This window comes from Echinops telfairi, unplaced genomic scaffold (genome assembly GCF_000313985.2).
Source record: "Echinops telfairi isolate 266 unplaced genomic scaffold, ASM31398v2 ScPeMD7_7468;HRSCAF=8506_0, whole genome shotgun sequence".
Taxonomy (NCBI): Eukaryota; Metazoa; Chordata; class Mammalia; order Afrosoricida; family Tenrecidae; genus Echinops; species Echinops telfairi.
Window position 1 is genome coordinate 2,986,641 of NW_022111369.1, and position 17,112 is coordinate 3,003,752.

Sequence of the window (17,112 nt, forward strand, 5' to 3'; positions counted from 1 at the left end):
TGTTAACTACGTTGCACCACACAGGGACTTCATGATGTGTGTGTGTGTGTGTGTGTGTGTGTGTGTGTGTGTGTGTGACATCTTTATTGTGCTTCATTGAGGAAGAGGTGAATGATGTTTACACAAATTGTTCTTAGGGACTTTTTTTCCTTTGCTTCTTTTATTTTATTTTTCTTATTTAAATCATTTCATTGGGGGCTCGTACAACTCATCACAATCCATATATACATCCATTGTGTCGAGCACATTTGTACATTTGTTGCCCTCATCATTCTCAAAAAAGACTTCATGATTTTTGAGGAGACAAAAATTCAAGGGGTGGGGGTCAGGGGGAGAGTCAAGCCTTGATTCATTCATCAGCCCTCTACTAGGCCACTATTCAATGCCCAAAACTGTTTTAGAAACATCAAATTGAGTTTCTGTCTTCATCAGATTACTAATTTTTCCCTGGTCCCTTTACCAACTCACTCACTGCAGGGGAGTCATTGCTGACTCCTAGCGACGCCCTGTGGGTCTTATAACAATCCATCATTCAATAGTATTAAGCACATGTATACATCTGTTGCCACTAACATTTCCATTCTACTTGAGCACTTGGTATCAGCTCCTCTTTTTCCCCTCCCTCCCCCACCTCCCACCCTTGTGAGTCCTTAATCAATTATATATTATTATTGTTATTTCTTGCCTTACACTGCCCTGTCTCCCTTCACCCACCTTTCTGATATTCATCCCTCTGGGGGATAGACTCTATGTCCAGACTTGTGATGGGTTCCCTCTTTCTCCGCCTTCCCCCACGCCCCTTCCCTGACCATCCCCTACCCTCAGGACATCATTACTCCCACTCCTGTTCCTGGGGGTTTGAGCTGTCCTGAATTCCATGTGTCGAGTGCTCTTATCTGCACCAATGTGTGCACTCGGGTCTAGTCGGATTTGTAAGGTAAAACTGAGTCATGGTAGTTGGGGGGTGGGGGGAAGCATTCAGAAAGTAAAGGCATGATATGCATTTTGTCAGTGCTATACTGCACCTTGTTTGAATTGTCCCTTCCTTGTAACTCCTCTGTGCTGGGATTTGGTGGGCTTTGGGTCTCCACTCCAACCCCCCTCTTTCACATTGATAAAATTGTTCTGAATTTTTTGATACCTAATACCTGATACCTGCTCCCACGGACACCTTATGATCACACAGGCAGGTGTGCTTCTTCCATGTAGGCTTATTTGCTTCCCTGCTAGATGGCACCTTATTTAGCTTCAAGCTTTTAAGACACCAGATGCTACATCTTTTGATAAATGGGCACCATTCACTTTCTTCACCACATTTCCTTATGCACCCATTTTGTCTTCATTGATTGTGTCAGGAAGGTGGGTTTCAAAGAGTGTAAGTTATTAGAACAAAGTGTTCTTGTGTTAAGGAAGGCCTTAAGTAGAGGCCCAAAGTCTGTCTGCTGTCTTAATAGCTAACATATGAATATATGCACATTGGCCTCTGTTAACTGTATTTCACTTCCCCCTCACGTGGTTCTTTACCACTCACTGCAACCCCTTTCCTGTGTGGAGCACCTTACTGCCTTCAAAGCAACACCTGCCACTTCTCCCCACCTCAGAGACTGAGTATCCTTTGATCTGTCAAGAGTTCAAGAACTGTGCAAATGACAGCAAGAGCTTTGGAGAAACTGTCAAACCCAATGATAGTACAACTGAGATTAGATAGATAGATGATAGATAGATAGATAGATAGATAGATAGATAGATAGATAGATAGATAGATGATAGAAAGATAGACGTTGTGTCCTATTAGTCTTGCCCCACATGCATTGGTGAGAAGGATCTGGACCAATATGGTGAGCCCTTCTATGCAGCATGCCCCAATCCTGTCCCGTTACTGCTTCTGTGGTGCCAACTGTCACTGTGACGTATTGATCTGCCACCAGTCATGCTGTGTGGGTTTCCTTTTGCTGTCTAATGTACTTTATTTCCCCTCGTGTACTTTTAGTATCTTTGTAACTCAATAAACCCTTGGATGTCCTTTTAACCTCCTGCTAATGGCCTCCCTCATCCTGATGATGTGTCTCTCTTTGCGTTGTCGTTGTCTCTTTTGTACCCCAAACAAGAGAAAGGTCATCAGTTTGAATCCCTCAGCCATTTCCTGGGAGAAAGATGAGACCTTCTGCTCATAGGGATAGTTCTCGTCTGTCCTGTAGAGTATCTCTGAGAGGGGATTCAGCTGGATGCCCACTAGTTTCATGCAGGGGGAGGTAGGAGCCAAGGATGGGGGGTGGAAATGGCTCTAGGGTCTACTCTAGGATATTTCTGCAACAACTGACATCTCCTTTGCTCTTCATTCACCTAAGGCTTATCCCATCAATATGGGCTTCCTCTATGAGAGAGTAAAACTTTGCAGATAAAATACACTCTAAGACTCCAATAAAATGATTTTTTTTAAAGAAACAGAAGGAAAAATAATAATAAAAAGGAAAAAAACTTCCAAAACTTGTTTAAAAATGGAATTAAAATATGAAATTTTAAGTTGATATGTGTATACTGTGTGTGTGTAAGAGAGATCAGAATTTTATTATCAATAAGATTTAATAATGGGATTTTAAAGTTATTTTTCCTTATACTATCATTATGTGTTCCAAAATTCTACTTTGAACATAAAATTCATTACAACTTGAATATTAAAAAATACATTCTAAGAATATTAACTGATATCTCACAAAAACAATGCAAAGCCCATTCCCTATGGATCTGTTTGGGATTTTCTCATCCGCACTCACTAAAGGTAATCACAAAGTTTGGCTTGGAGGCATTCATCTTGAGTTTCTAAGTCAAATGTTATGAAAACTGTTGTGTTACAAGATGCCTACAGCTGAAAAATCCTAGAATAACTCCATAATATCTCAAAGTGAAATATGTGCTTCACGATTAATCAGGCAAACATCATAATGTAACAGCTGAAAATCATGCTGTGATTTTGGTATTGCCCCCACTCATGTGTCTGAATATAACATTTCCCGTAAAAAATTTCAAAATGTATTAGGGTCCATAAACAAGTACTTTCCACTAATTTCTATGAATGTTTTTATACCTGCATATAAGTAAGTATACAATTTCCCCAGAAAGTTGAGATTCTTATGGACACATATATACTCGATAACATTGCCCGAGAATGAAGAGAATGCTGAGGTGTGCAGAAGTTATCATTAAATCCATGAATGATCAAAGGTGATGTAGAATCACAGTCAGTGCCTCCATTTCAAAGAAACACCCCTGCTTTCACTTGCTATTTCCTAAATTGATGACCTGTCATTCTCCTTTCCAAGTCAATCAACACATCTGAAGAGCATGGGAATGTGTCAAAATGTCCTACGTTGTCTTGTTTCAGGGGACATAAAACATGGATGTGGGTATCTTGTGTTGATAAAGTCTCAGAACATACCCAGACCAAAATTATGTGGTTAGAAACTTCAGGCTCAACAGTAGTAGGAATGAGCAAAAAGAAAAATAAGATCCATCAGGAAAGTATTGTCTGTGAATTCAATTTACATACCCTTATAGGTGAACCAAAGCATTGAGATAAAGCAAACCAGGAAAAAGGCAATTTCAGGAAAGAAGAATTTGTTATTATGACTCCTCTCCAGGAATGAATGATACCAGGTCATTCACATTCCTAAAACATTTGTTGCTTTGGGTTTACCTAAGGAACTCCCCTATCCTCCCACAAGAGGCTCAATTCTAACAAGCCCAGATCCACATGGACAGGGGACTCCAAAGTTGATGTCTCATTTGTGCCATCCTTACTTTACAAAACCCAGTAAGACTGTCTTAATTTGTTGCCGAACAATGATTACAGATAGGAATGTTTGAATAGGCGAGTGGTGCTCCACTTAAGGGAGGCAATTTTGTTTTCTGCCCAGGATCAAACAAACTCATTGTCATCTAGTCCACTCCCCCTCCCAGTGATCCCCCCAGGACAGAGTAAAATCGCCCTCCTGGGTTTCTAGGGCTGTAACTTTGGTGGGGGGGGGCGACTATAACTTTTTAGGGGAGTAAATAGCCTCATCTTTCTCCCGCAGAGCAGTTAGCTGCCCAGCATTTGAGCTGCTCTGGCACCATGTCCTGCAATATTAATCACCACATTGTCCTGATGCATTGCAGATACTGAATCACTTGGAGAATTCCTTTCCCAAAAAAATGTATGCATGAAAATAGCTTTCATCATATCTTAGTAGCTAATGCAGAACTCATATTGCAGGATGACAGCCTGATCAATTTATCTATGGGGAAATTGTGACATTTACAGCTGAGAATGTCTCAGGAAATGCTCTGAAACAGAGCACTATTAACCCACCATGCTAACATTAGCCAGATAAAACCAGTAATTTTCACGTATTCAGAAATCCATATCAATCTTTAACGTAAAAATATTTCACCTTTCCAGCCATGGGATGGTAACGTTTTGTTGTTCACATGTTCTCATCACTCTTTCAATTTTAAAATTCTCAGTATCAAGAATGCAGATGAATTCTAAAAAGTAGAATCTAAAATGCGAGTGTCACTGTTAAAATAAATCACTTCAGAATAGAATTAGTTTTCATTGTCAACATTTAATACTTAACTTTACATTTAAAAAATAAATTTGTTCCTAACAATTTGGGGCTTTCACATAAACCTTGGCCCTTTTTTATTTTCAACAGGTTTTAGGAGATCAGCCATCACCCCACTACAAAAACTCTTCAGCTAACCAATTATGCACATAAGCCACTCATTTTCACATGCAAATATTCTTGCACATTACCATTTTGCACATTTGAATGTGATTTTTACTGTAAAGTCCAGTGGCTTTGGAGATCTCAGCCTGTGGGCTGCTATGGATTAAGATTTTTGTCTCTAATTATCATTTTCTTTTGGTGCTAATGTGTTTGTTCCTTCTTAGTGCCACTCACTGGCCTGGATGTAAACGAGATTAAAATCAATTCCTTTGATTTTCTTGGTTTCAAAGATACAAAAGAATTTCTCACTTTGAAAATCCCCCTGAGCTGGGTGAAGAATGTGCCACCTCAGGTCCTCTCATTATAAAGCATGCAGTTAGAAAATGCCTCAGCCTTTAAAGATCTGGTTACTTTTCAGTTAATGTAAATATAATGTCTGATGGTGAGCATCTTGATACCCTGGTTAATTACACCCAGTTCCTGGAATAATTGAAATTCCAGATATTGTATCACTAAGTGGATGCAACAGCTCGTGCTAGTCGCTGTTTAAAATCCAATACTTGGAGAAAAAAATAACAAATACACATCTGATTTGTCATCAAATCAGTCAAGAAATAATTCTAACATGTTTCATCGGGCTTTCAGTGTTTCAAATTGAATGGGGATCTTTTTTTAAACCTATCTGTAAATTATCCTAATGGCCAAATACCTTTAGATTAACGTGTCAAGCCTTTGTCCCCATCTTTAAGATATTAAGATGAAACTAAATAAAACCCTCAATGGATTACTGAGCATTGAGCAATACATAGCGTAAAGGGCACATCATCGGAAACAGCTGATGGCTCTCCGCGTGCACACAATTACGTCAAAGGCAGTCAGTATTCAGAGGCAGTTTCAAGTCCCCAAGCCAACTCTGCTTCTCCAGGGATTCCTGGAACAGTTCATTTGAACTAACTGGTGATTTGCATAAAGAACCCCGGTCGCATAGTGGGTTAGGTGTTTGGCTCCTAAGAAAAGGTCATGGAAGAATTAATTATTAATTAAAAGGAGAAAAGATCAGGGGCCCAAACCCACCAGTCGCTCCCTGAGAGAAAGGCGAGGAAATCTGCTTCCTTAAAGATGTATGTTCTCAAAGTTCTACTTTGTCCTACACGTGCCAGTGGGTGGATTATTTGCATATGTAAGAACTGAAAAGGCAGTTTTAACAGAAATTGTCTGTTCTTTAAATTTAGAACATTAAAATGTTTTGGTTGTTTTGTTTATTTTCTTAACTCTTCTACATTTTAATACTTAAAATGTGGCCCTACCTGCTAATTTACTTCCTGGTCCAAATAGGTGTGGTCTTATAAAATCACTGCCAGAATGTCTCAATGGTCACTATATAATTGAGAATACTGTGAGATTTTTCATAGGCCAATGTGGAGGGCAGAAGGACAGAATTATGTGTGAGTTTTTATTGTGCTGCTGTGTATTCTAATTTGTAATATAAGTCAGTAAATGTAATATTGTTGATTGGAATTGCTCAGAGAAGTAAATGAGAAGGTAAAGTCTGATAAATACGATTATCTATATAAGAATATAATAAAGTAGAAATCTGAGAAGTGGAATCCAAAGACATATTAGGAAAAAAATATTTAATCAATTATGGCATATTAAAGAGACCTGTAAAATAAATTAGAGATGAAAGCAGCAACAGAAAATGACAAAGAATAGACATTCACAAAGTAAAGAAACATAATTGGATATTAAACATATAAAAACTTACTTAGACTGATAGTAATAATTAATACACATTATGCAAAATAATGAAATGCTTTCTGACTCTCAGATTGGGAAAAACAAGAGGTGACAGAATATATGTAATATAGGTATGCACTTGCCAAAGCATGCACTATACCATTCTGAGAAGAGGAAGGTCATTTTGTTCTTTATCTGTTGAAGACAATAGGCAATATATGTTAAATTCAAGGTATACTTAATCTAACCTAGAGATTCCACTTGTGTGGTTTTACCCTAAGGAAATACTGCACATAACACGGAAGATGGAAAACAATGGAACTATATCAAGTAGAATAATCCATTTACTTATCCAAGTAAATCTATTCACTCTATTTTACCCAAGAAATAACCTTCGGTGAAGCATGTAAGATGCGGAAGAACATACACCTCTCCGTGTGTCAGCCATTAAAAACCTCTGACATCGAGTAGATCCTGCAGTCTCACCCGGTGCTGCGTTGCTCTTGGGGTTTCTGGGAGGAAACATCTTCACAGAAGCAGGCTGTCTCATCGCGTTTTCATGTGGGGGTTGGTGAGTTTGAACTGCAAACCTTGCAGTTAGCAGCCCAACACTGAAGTCAGTGTAAATCTTTCCGGAAGTTGACTACCGCTTCTTACTTCCTTGGAGCAACTGGTGGGTGTGACCCCCAAACCTTTTGGTTACCAGTGAAGAGGTTATGAACCCCTGTAGCACCAAGGCTCCAGCATGACTGGTTGTAATTCCTTTTACACTGTCACTATAATGTTAGTAAATTCCTTTTACACTGTAATTCCTTTCTAACACTGTCACTATAGTGTTAGAAGGTTTACAAGTAAACATTAGCTTGTAATTAGAACATACGCATCACAAAAGAAAAATCCATGTGCAGGTCTAAAAGAAATTATGTAGATACTAATTAGTGTATGAACCAAGTGTGTGATATAGGATTCTACCATAGGGAATTTATCAGATATCAGCCCCACCCACCAAAAAAATCCTGTCTCTACTTTCATGTTTCTATAATAAACAGAAGGGATAAATTATAGGATAGTAGTAAAATAATGAGACTACAGGAAAGCCTAAAGCAGTGTTACTGGCCAAGAAACTACTGAGATGATATGACTTACTTTACAGCCTGAGGAAGATTTAAATTCCATATTCTGCATGCAAAGGATCAGAGTAAACATTTGGGGCCTGTCCCTGGGAAGCCCAGAAAGAGACATGGAATGAAGATCATAAGCTTATAAAGCCTGTTTATGGATTTTTGCAATACATGTTTGAAATGCTTGGTATTTCCTTTTTAGAACTTATCTTTGGTCTTAGTTTTACTTTGGTTTAAAGGACATCAAAGTTAATCTGACCAAATTGCTTCACAATATCGCCCATTGTCCAAAGGATAATGCCCAAAGTCCTGCTTATCAAGTCAAACAAGGCCCTTAACTTTCTAGGCCCATCCTACCTCAACCAGAATTATTATCTCGGGGCACCCTGCACCCAAATACACACACACACACACACACACACACACACACACACACACACACACCAGTCACGGAAATACTTTACGAGGGAGGACATTTAGCAGATGTCAACCCCAGGTTTAAAGCCTTCCCCCGGTGGGCCTAGCGTATATTGCATTTCATTTGCCTTTGTGCATGAGCTCACTTCTAAAGAACAACCTCTTCAACAAACCAGCTGTCTTAGAGCCATGCCAATTGATGATGGCCCCGTGTGTGTCCAGGCAGAACAGTGCATCCTAGGATCTTCAATGGATGATTTTTACAAATTATTATTAATTAATATTTTTATCAACATATCTTACTCCTTCCAATATATCCCTTCCCTTCCCATACAGTTCTGTTGTTCAATCGCATTGGATGGGGCTATACAATCACCAATGTTATCAACTCCCCACCCCCTACCCAACAGATTTTTTTGGGGGGGAAGTAAGGAGGAAGTACATCATCAGGTCTTTCTTCCTAAATGCCTGGGTAGACTCAAACTGTCAACCTTTGTCATGTCTTGGTTATTATTGCAGTTAGGTTTGCATCACCCACAGACTCTTATTCAACTGAAAGCAAGCAAGTATTCAGTATCTGGGTTATACGGTTACAGCACAACTCTTTATGTCAACAAATAAGGAAAATGCTTTGCAGAGTCTTTTGAACCCAATGCTAATTTTGAAGATTTACAAACCAATCAAGTCAAAGAAAAAACATGAAAATTTAAGTGGAATGGAAAAAAATTATAATTATAAAATTAGATCAAAACAGAATCTGACTACAGATGCTTACAACTAAGCAGTTCCACAGAACTCAAGCTTGAGAGCTGGACGTGGCTAGGGACCACCTGACTGCTCGGCCGGCGCAAATCGAGCCCGCCCTTCCTCACCCCAGGATGGAGCAGGGGCATGGCAGGCTCTGGTTTGTTAACATGACCCTGGGAGGGAAGGCAAGCTCTTGACATATGTAGAGCCAAGTATGCTGGATTTGTTAGAAAAGAAATGCTATATTGGGAAGGCTTGTTGAAAGGGGAAAGCCTATTGGATAGGGAGAAGGCCCCTGAGAATAGTTATTTAAATGAATCAAAGGGAGTTAAGCTAGTCTCTTTATCCTGTGCATTTTTGCCTGGGTAAGAAAGTCAAACGCTATCTCTGGATTTAGAAGCAGACAAAAAGTATTTGTTATGCCAGCACCCTGGCGGTATAGTGGTTAAGAGCTGGGATGCTAACCACAAGGTCAGCAGTTCAAAACCACCAGCCGCAATGAGAGAGAAGGACAAGGCTTTTTACTCCCATAACAAGTTACACTCTTGTAAACCTACAGGAGCAGGCTGTTCCACCCTGCTCTATAGGTCACTAGCGTCAGAATCGACTCTGTATTGGTGAGAGGGAGGGAGTTGTCAACTGCAATAATGATTCTTAAGAGAATAATGCATTTGCCCCTTTGATAATAACCATTTTGCATCTGTTCTTCCTCTTATTTCCCTCACAGAACTTAGCCTACAAACACGCACAGTAAAACTAAAGAACCAGACTGTTGGTACCAATTTGAAAATATCAAATATAGTAGCTAGGTTAGAAGGACCAGCTTGCCACTAAGATATTTTCAATTAAGTTTCCTCTGAAGGAAATAACTACTTATTCCTCTAATGAGTCAAATAGTGTATGTCTTGTACCTCCTATACACCATGCACCCTGGAGATCCTGACGCTAAGATGAATAGAGATGATCCAGGCTCTCAAGAATATTTGCTGCTGCTGTTAGCTGGTGACATGCTGAGCACCCAGTGGTTTGCGGATGGAACTCTTATGACCATATGGTTTTCATTCGCTGATTTTTTTACAAGTAAATTGCCATCCTTTTCCCTAGTCCACCTAATTCTGAAAGTGCCATTGAAAACAGTTTATCATCTTCCCAACATGGAAGCCTCCCAATGACAGATTTGTGGGAGGCTCACTGACTAGGATTTGAACCTGGGCCCCTCACATGGAAGGAAGGCCGTTGTTCTAACAATGAACCACCATTGCTCCCTCCAGGATATACAGATTTTACCACAAAGTTATGCAATCTACTCTGACCGGTGGCAGTGATAAAAGTCTGTAGAGATGGAGGCAGGACACAAAGTTGGGCATTCAGAAAAGGCTCCCTTGGATTGATTCTGCCTCTGGCCGGCAAAGGAATTCGCATGAGAGGCAAATGTCGCAGGATCCATTAAAAACCCAGTGCCTTGCTCAGGGAGGGAAAGCAAAGACCTTAGAGAATCTTAGAAGTTGTATAAAGAATTAGACTTTATTTTAAAGGCATTGAAGAATCTTTGAAGGGTTTCAGGCAAGGGAACGACGGTATGTTTTTATACAACTTATGTTTTAAAAAGTTCTCTTCGTGGTGATGATGATACATCATGGGGAATGTAATTAATTATGCCATTAATAATAGACGTAAAAAGGATTGCACACACATGCACACACACAGACTAGGGTCCCTGTTCATATATCTGGGAGCAGAACAAAAGATGAAAGTAGAGGAATGTGAACCTGAAGACAATGAAGTTAGCAAGAGGGTAAACAATAAAATATGCATCTATGCATCAGAGATGTTACCAGATCAACCTAACTGGATGAAAAAAAAAATACTGATAGGGATTCCATTTTGTTCTATTAATTTAAAATAAAAATTGTATACGTACAGCTCTTCTCCTCGCTGGAGCACTCTGACCATCAGTTCCTAATAAATCCAGACCAAAGCATATTGGTGTTTCTTATCCTGAATGTGTTTGCATAATAATTATGCGCCTGCTTCTAAAAGTAGACCACGCTTCTAATCCAGGGTATACTGTTAAACCCCAGGGAGAGAAGTAAATAGGGAAACCCTTAGTTACAAAAATTAACCTGGTATCACCTGGGCTCTCTTTAAAAGGCCTTAGAAAGAACCCCTGGGATTGACAGTAATCTAATCCGTTGGGAGCATGTCTACATTTCTACATTCGGATGAGGATTGACGATGTGATAACACACGTTTGTGCTAAAGGGATCAGAGCTGGCCCTCCCCAAGTATTGCTCGTTCCAGGAATCTGCCGAGACCACCTACAGTACACAAAACATGCAGATCTAAAAGTGTGTGTAAAGTGTGTATATGACTATGAATTATTCATTTGTTTATCCATCAATAAATATTTGTTCAACTCAAATGAGGTATCAGAAGGACTATATCATGAACACTGAAACACAAGCCCTGCCTTGTGGAGTGTACACTTGGGAAAATCATTTATTTATTTGATCATATTTTCAGAGTATATCATATGATTATAAACTCATAGCAACCCTCTAGAACAGAGTAGACTGCCTCTTGGTTTCCAAGACTAACTTTTTACAAGAGTCCCATTGAACGGAAGACCCTGAATGACGCCATGGCAGTGAAAAAATGATTTTAAAGGCTAGATTTGCATTAATGGTTTCTTTCATTAGCATCCCTTTTGCGTGATTGTACAAAACTTTCAGACATTTCAGAGCTTAGCTATAGCCAGAGTCTATACCCTTCTTTTTATGACTTAGAACTTTTCTTTGACATTATAAATGTTATTTGTTAGCTCTGTATCACTATTAGCATAAGCGGATAATGGAGAAAATACAAAAAATTGGGGAAAGAAAATTTAAAAAACACCCACTATATTCCTAATGTCAAAGCTCACCAGTCCTTGTTTCTTCTTTCTCCCACCAACTATATCCAGTTTCCTCCGGCCGCCTGTCAGCATTCCTTCTACAGATATTTCATGCCATCCGCTTCCCTCCCTTTCCACTACAGGTACTCCAAGAGGCTGCTGGACTGCCTTAAGCACCCATTTGATCCGGTCACCAGATAGCAGCCAGAGAGAATGAGGTCTTTCTAAAGCTCAGATCATACCACCCTTCTACATAACGTCTTTTAGCACAGCGACTGATGGGGAATAAGCAGCTCTCCATACCAGCTCTTCATCATGACAGTGACCTTTGTGCATCAGGCTAACTGTCGCAGTTTCGCTCCACGTAACCTTTCCATGGGAGTGTTGGCCATTTCATGTCTATCTTCTCATTCTTCTACAGTGCATAGGGCCTGGGATGGTTTGGTGACAGGAGATTTGAAGGTCATAGAATTCGGTGGTCTTTCAACTTTGCTTTGCTAAGTAGTGTTTCAAATGAGTAATTATATAGCTCTCCAGTATATAAAATGATATAAACTGTTTTATCAGGGAACATGTGTCCTAGGAATTCATATATAGAGACACTTGATAAGATTTCCATAACGTTGAGCGTACTGCTTGCCTCCCTCTATTTGCGGGGGCAGAGCATGCTGGTGCTCCTGGGGGTCCGAAAATATTCTCAGAGCTGTCAGTTTTCTCCGTGGACCCTGAACCAAGGTCGGCAGCTCCAGGCGAGGATGAAAGAGATGTTAGAACTCAAGAGAAAAGACCACGTATGAACTATTCACTCCGAAGAATGCATGGACATGGTCATGGCGTCACAAATCATGATCTCTGGACCCATAGCCCCAGAACCAGCAGGAATCTGTTAGAAATCATAACTTCCAGGGCCCCATCCCAGGTCTACGGAATCACAAGTTCCAAAGTGGGGTGGCACCTCTATGTGTTGTAAAGAGCTCCCAGATGATAGTGAGGTACGTCAGAGTCTGGATAGGCTGAAATAAGAAACTGCTTAACATTCTGAGCAGAAATGAGAGCCCCTGGCGTTTCAAGATCTGGCTGCTCAGTCCTTAAGCTCGTTCTTACTAATAAAAGGTTGGCAGCAAGCACAAAACCTTCCGCCCCGCCCCCCCATGTGGGAAAGAAGTGACAGCATGCGTCTGTCAAAGATGACATCTGGGATTCCTGGGTGGCGGTTATACTTTGTCCTATAGAGGCGCTCTGAGTCAGAATCCACTCAATGGCAATGGGTTAAGATTCAGAACCATGAATCTGAAGGAGAACCATAAAGTATTGTTGCGTATTTTTCTTCACCCAAATTCAACTGTGAGGTATATAGACTCCAACTGGATGGATATTTTAATTTAATCAGAATTACTGGTCTCCTGTAAATAATATTTTATTATTATCAAAATATGCAGAAATTCAATTAGTCCTTAAATTTTTATATTTAACAGAGTTAAATGTATGTGCTTTTGGGAGAATATCTAAAAATAGAAACAAAGCTTTAAAATAATAAACCTGAACGACATGCTTGGTAAACTTCTAATGCAGTCTTACTCATTGCCGTTGAGTTGATTCTAACTCACAGTGACCTTGCAGATCAGAGTAGAATTGCCTCTGTGGGTTTCCGAGACTGTAACTTTTTATGGGAGTAGAAAGCCTCATCTTCCTTATTTTTGGTTTTCTAAATCTGTCTTTGCACACTGCATCATAATACTTGGTTTTATCTTATCGAGCTGCCTTTTGAACATCTCTGTTCAGTGCTTCATCATTTCTTCCATTTGCCTTAGCTACTCTATGACTAAGAGCAAGTTTCTGTCTCTTCTGACATCCATTTTGATTTTTTTCCCCAACAGTTTTATCGGCACACAATCTATACAGCATAGAATTGAACAGTTCAATCATTCAAACACATCAAGCGGGGATTGTACTATCGCCACCACACCCAACCTAGAGCATGCCCTCCCCCATGGTTGATTTGCCCCCTAAATGAGCTGTGTAATCACGATCGGCTCACGTGTTCCCTCTCCTCTCTTGCCTTCATTATTTACTCCCAAACCCCCATTTCCCTCCCTACCACCCATCCCCCACCTCTACACTCCCTGTAGCACCTTGTATTGGTTATTATCTTTGTACATCCACTCCTCCTGCATGTCACAGCTGGGAAACCCCCAGAAAAAAATGAAAAACAAATCACACAAAGGCTGTAAGGGACAAGATCACATTAGTATAAAGGCAAAATTACAAATAATATGTGGGCAAGACACCCATCAACATTCAAGAAGCCAGGGAAGAAGTTTTTTCATGGAATATCTAAGAGATATTGCCCCCAGAACAAATTCAGGACTTCTCTATAGGGAGGTCAACTAGCCAAGTATCAAGTGCTATCCAGCATTATCAAGGTTACATTGTTTCTGCCTGCTAGTGTGGCTGTTTGGAACTCTTGCCTTTGACTCTAGGCGCTCTTCCAGCAGCTTGGTCTGACTGTACACTTTGCAGCTTGTTTGCCTCTCCCATTTGTCTCCCATAATCTTCTTTCCTGTCTTTTTAATGGTCCTGGCTTTCATCATGAATGATATTCTTGATGTCCTTCCACAACGCATTGGGTCTTCTGTCATTAGTGTTCAAGGCATCAGATTGGTTCCTGAGATGTTCTTGAAATTCAGATGAGACAGACGCAAGGTTGTATTTTGACTCACCTGGATTTGTTTTCAATTTTTTCAGCTTCAACCTGAACAAGCATATGAGCAATTGATGGTCTGTTCTGCATCAGCCCCTGGCCTCGTTTTAGCTGCTGATGTTGAGCTTCTCCATTGCCTCTTCCCACTGATGCAGTCTATTTGATTTCTGTGCAGTCCATCTGGAAAAGACCATGTGTACAGTCGCCACTTGTGTTGTTGAAAAATGGTGTTTTCTATGAACACATTGTTAGTCTTGCAAAGTTCTATGATGGGATCTCTAGCTTCATTTCTATCACCCAGGCCATATCTTCCAGCTACTGTTCCTTCCTCTTTGTTGCCCACTTTTGCATTCCTATCCCCAATAATTATCAATGCACCTTGATTGCATGTCTGATTAATTTCAGACTGAAGATATTGGTAGAACTTTTTCAATTCTTCATAACTGGCTTTAGTGGTTGGTGCATAAACCTGAGCAGTAGTTCTAACTGGATTTCCTTAAATTTGTATAGACAATCCTATCACAGATGGAATTTGTACTTCAAGATGGATCGTGCAATGTTCTTTTTGACAATGAATGCAACTCCATTCTTCTGGATTGTGTCATTTTTGGCAAAATAAACTATATGACTTTCTGATTCAAAATGGTCAATAACACTCATTTTCAGCTCTCTAAACACCTAGAGTATCAATTTTATGGGTTCAATTTCATTTTTGATGACTTTCAAGTTTCTGAGAATCATACTAATAGATCCCAGGTTCCAGTGATGACTTGATGTTTGCAACTGCTTCCTCTCGTTTTGAGTAATGCCCTTTCAGCAAATGAAGGCCCTGAAGGCTTTGCTCTCGCAGCTTTCCTCCTCTGTTAGACTCCTTTGCGAGGCCGCTCTTCCTCAGCCATTCTTCAGCGCCTTCTGACCTGAGGGACTCCTCTTCTGGCACTATCTCTGAGAATTGCCTGTTTCTATTCATTAGGCCTCATTATCTGACAATGTTTCACTACTAGCCATAAGATTTTCAGCAACTAATTCCTCCAAAGTGGACAATCTATTCTTTGTTCATAGTCTGTTCTTAGTCTGGAAGGTCCACTGCAACCTGTTCACTTTGGGTGACCCAGCTGGTATTTGAAATACCAGTGACATAGCTTCCAGCATCACAATAACACACAAGCCACCACAATACTGACAGATACATGGCGGTGGGAAAAGAGGGAGATTGCAAAGAGGAAGACGCTGAATGAGATGGACTGACAGAGTGGCTGCAATAATAGGTTCAAACATAGCATTTGTGGGGATGGTGCAGGGCAGAGCATGTGTTAGTCTGGTTGACTAGAGAAACAAATCCAGGGTTACTCATTTAAGAGTAAGAGAGAGCTTTATATCAAAGAAAAATTGTATATTAAGAAAACATCCCAGGCCAGTCCAGATCAAGTCCTTAAGTCCAATATTAGCCAAATGTCCCATACTAGTCTATAAAGTCCTCTTCAGACTCAAGCAACATATGCAATGATGTCCAATGCAGGAAGAACACAGGCCAGTAGGTGAAAAGTCTTGTGGATCCAGTGGCGGTGAAAGCCTCTTCAGGGCTCTGACTGCCATCAGTGTGGCTTTATGTGGCGTGTTAGCAGGAAGACGAAGCAGAGAGAGTGTGTTCCATGTCCAGGGAGTCCTCATGAGAAGGTCACGCCCACAAGGAGGGGTCGATCAGGCTGTGACCTGATTGACAGGCTAGACTCCACCCCTTCATTCTTTTATCAGGTTGGCATAAAATTGTGTAACTCCCACAGGGCAGGATTTCCTTCTGCTGTCTGTAGAATTTCTAAGAGTCAGAACCCATCCCGTGGCACTTAGCACCAGCAGTGCAGCGCCCGTGGCACCACCCCTGCTGTAGATGGAAACCACTCACCTCATTCACATACTTGCTTCCAGCTCCAGCACAGGACTCTCCCTTCCCTACATCTTATGATTTAAGCGGCTTTCCCGATTTAATATCTAGGCACAACAACTTGTCCTCTCCCACTTGTACTCAGCGTATCTCCTTCTAGTACACTCGGGCAGAATTTATGATTTGCACCATCCAGTTCAAAAGGAGCCCTGGCGGCACACCAGAGAAGCACTGTGCTGCTCACTGAAGAGGTCGACTATTTGAGGCCACCAGGAGACTCGTGGTAGCAAGACCTGGTGATCCTCTCTTGTAAAGTCTATGGTTATCGTTGTTGGGTGCCTCAGAGGTAATTCGAACTTATTGAGCGGCTATGCCCAACAGAAAAAGACATTACATGTTGCCCATGCCATCCTCACAGTTGATTTTTATATTTGAACCCATTTTGACAGCTACTGTGACAATCCATTCCCTGGATGGTCTTTGTCATATCGTGAAGTCCCTGTGACTGAATGCAACTCTGTGGCACTGAACAAAAGCAACAGCAGCCTTACAACTTGAAACTCGGTGAACCCCTCGACTAAGTTAACCAGCAACCAGCTGCACGGAGGCAAGGCGAGCTCCTGGAGACCCTAGGGGTGACAGAGAGTTGGACCATGGTCCATCAGGTTTTAATGTATGATTATTCAGAAGCCAGACTTTTCTCTCAATGAGCCTCTTGTACATTCAAAATACCGGTTAGCAGCAAGCTATTAATGAATGGTTTCATCGCCAGGGACTTAACTCTAACTATAGCCACTCACCCAATTGTTGAGTCAATTACAACACATCATCACCCTAAAGGAAAGAGTAGAACAGCTCCTTTAGGTTTTCTGGGACTATAAATCTAAAACCCACTGTTCTGGACC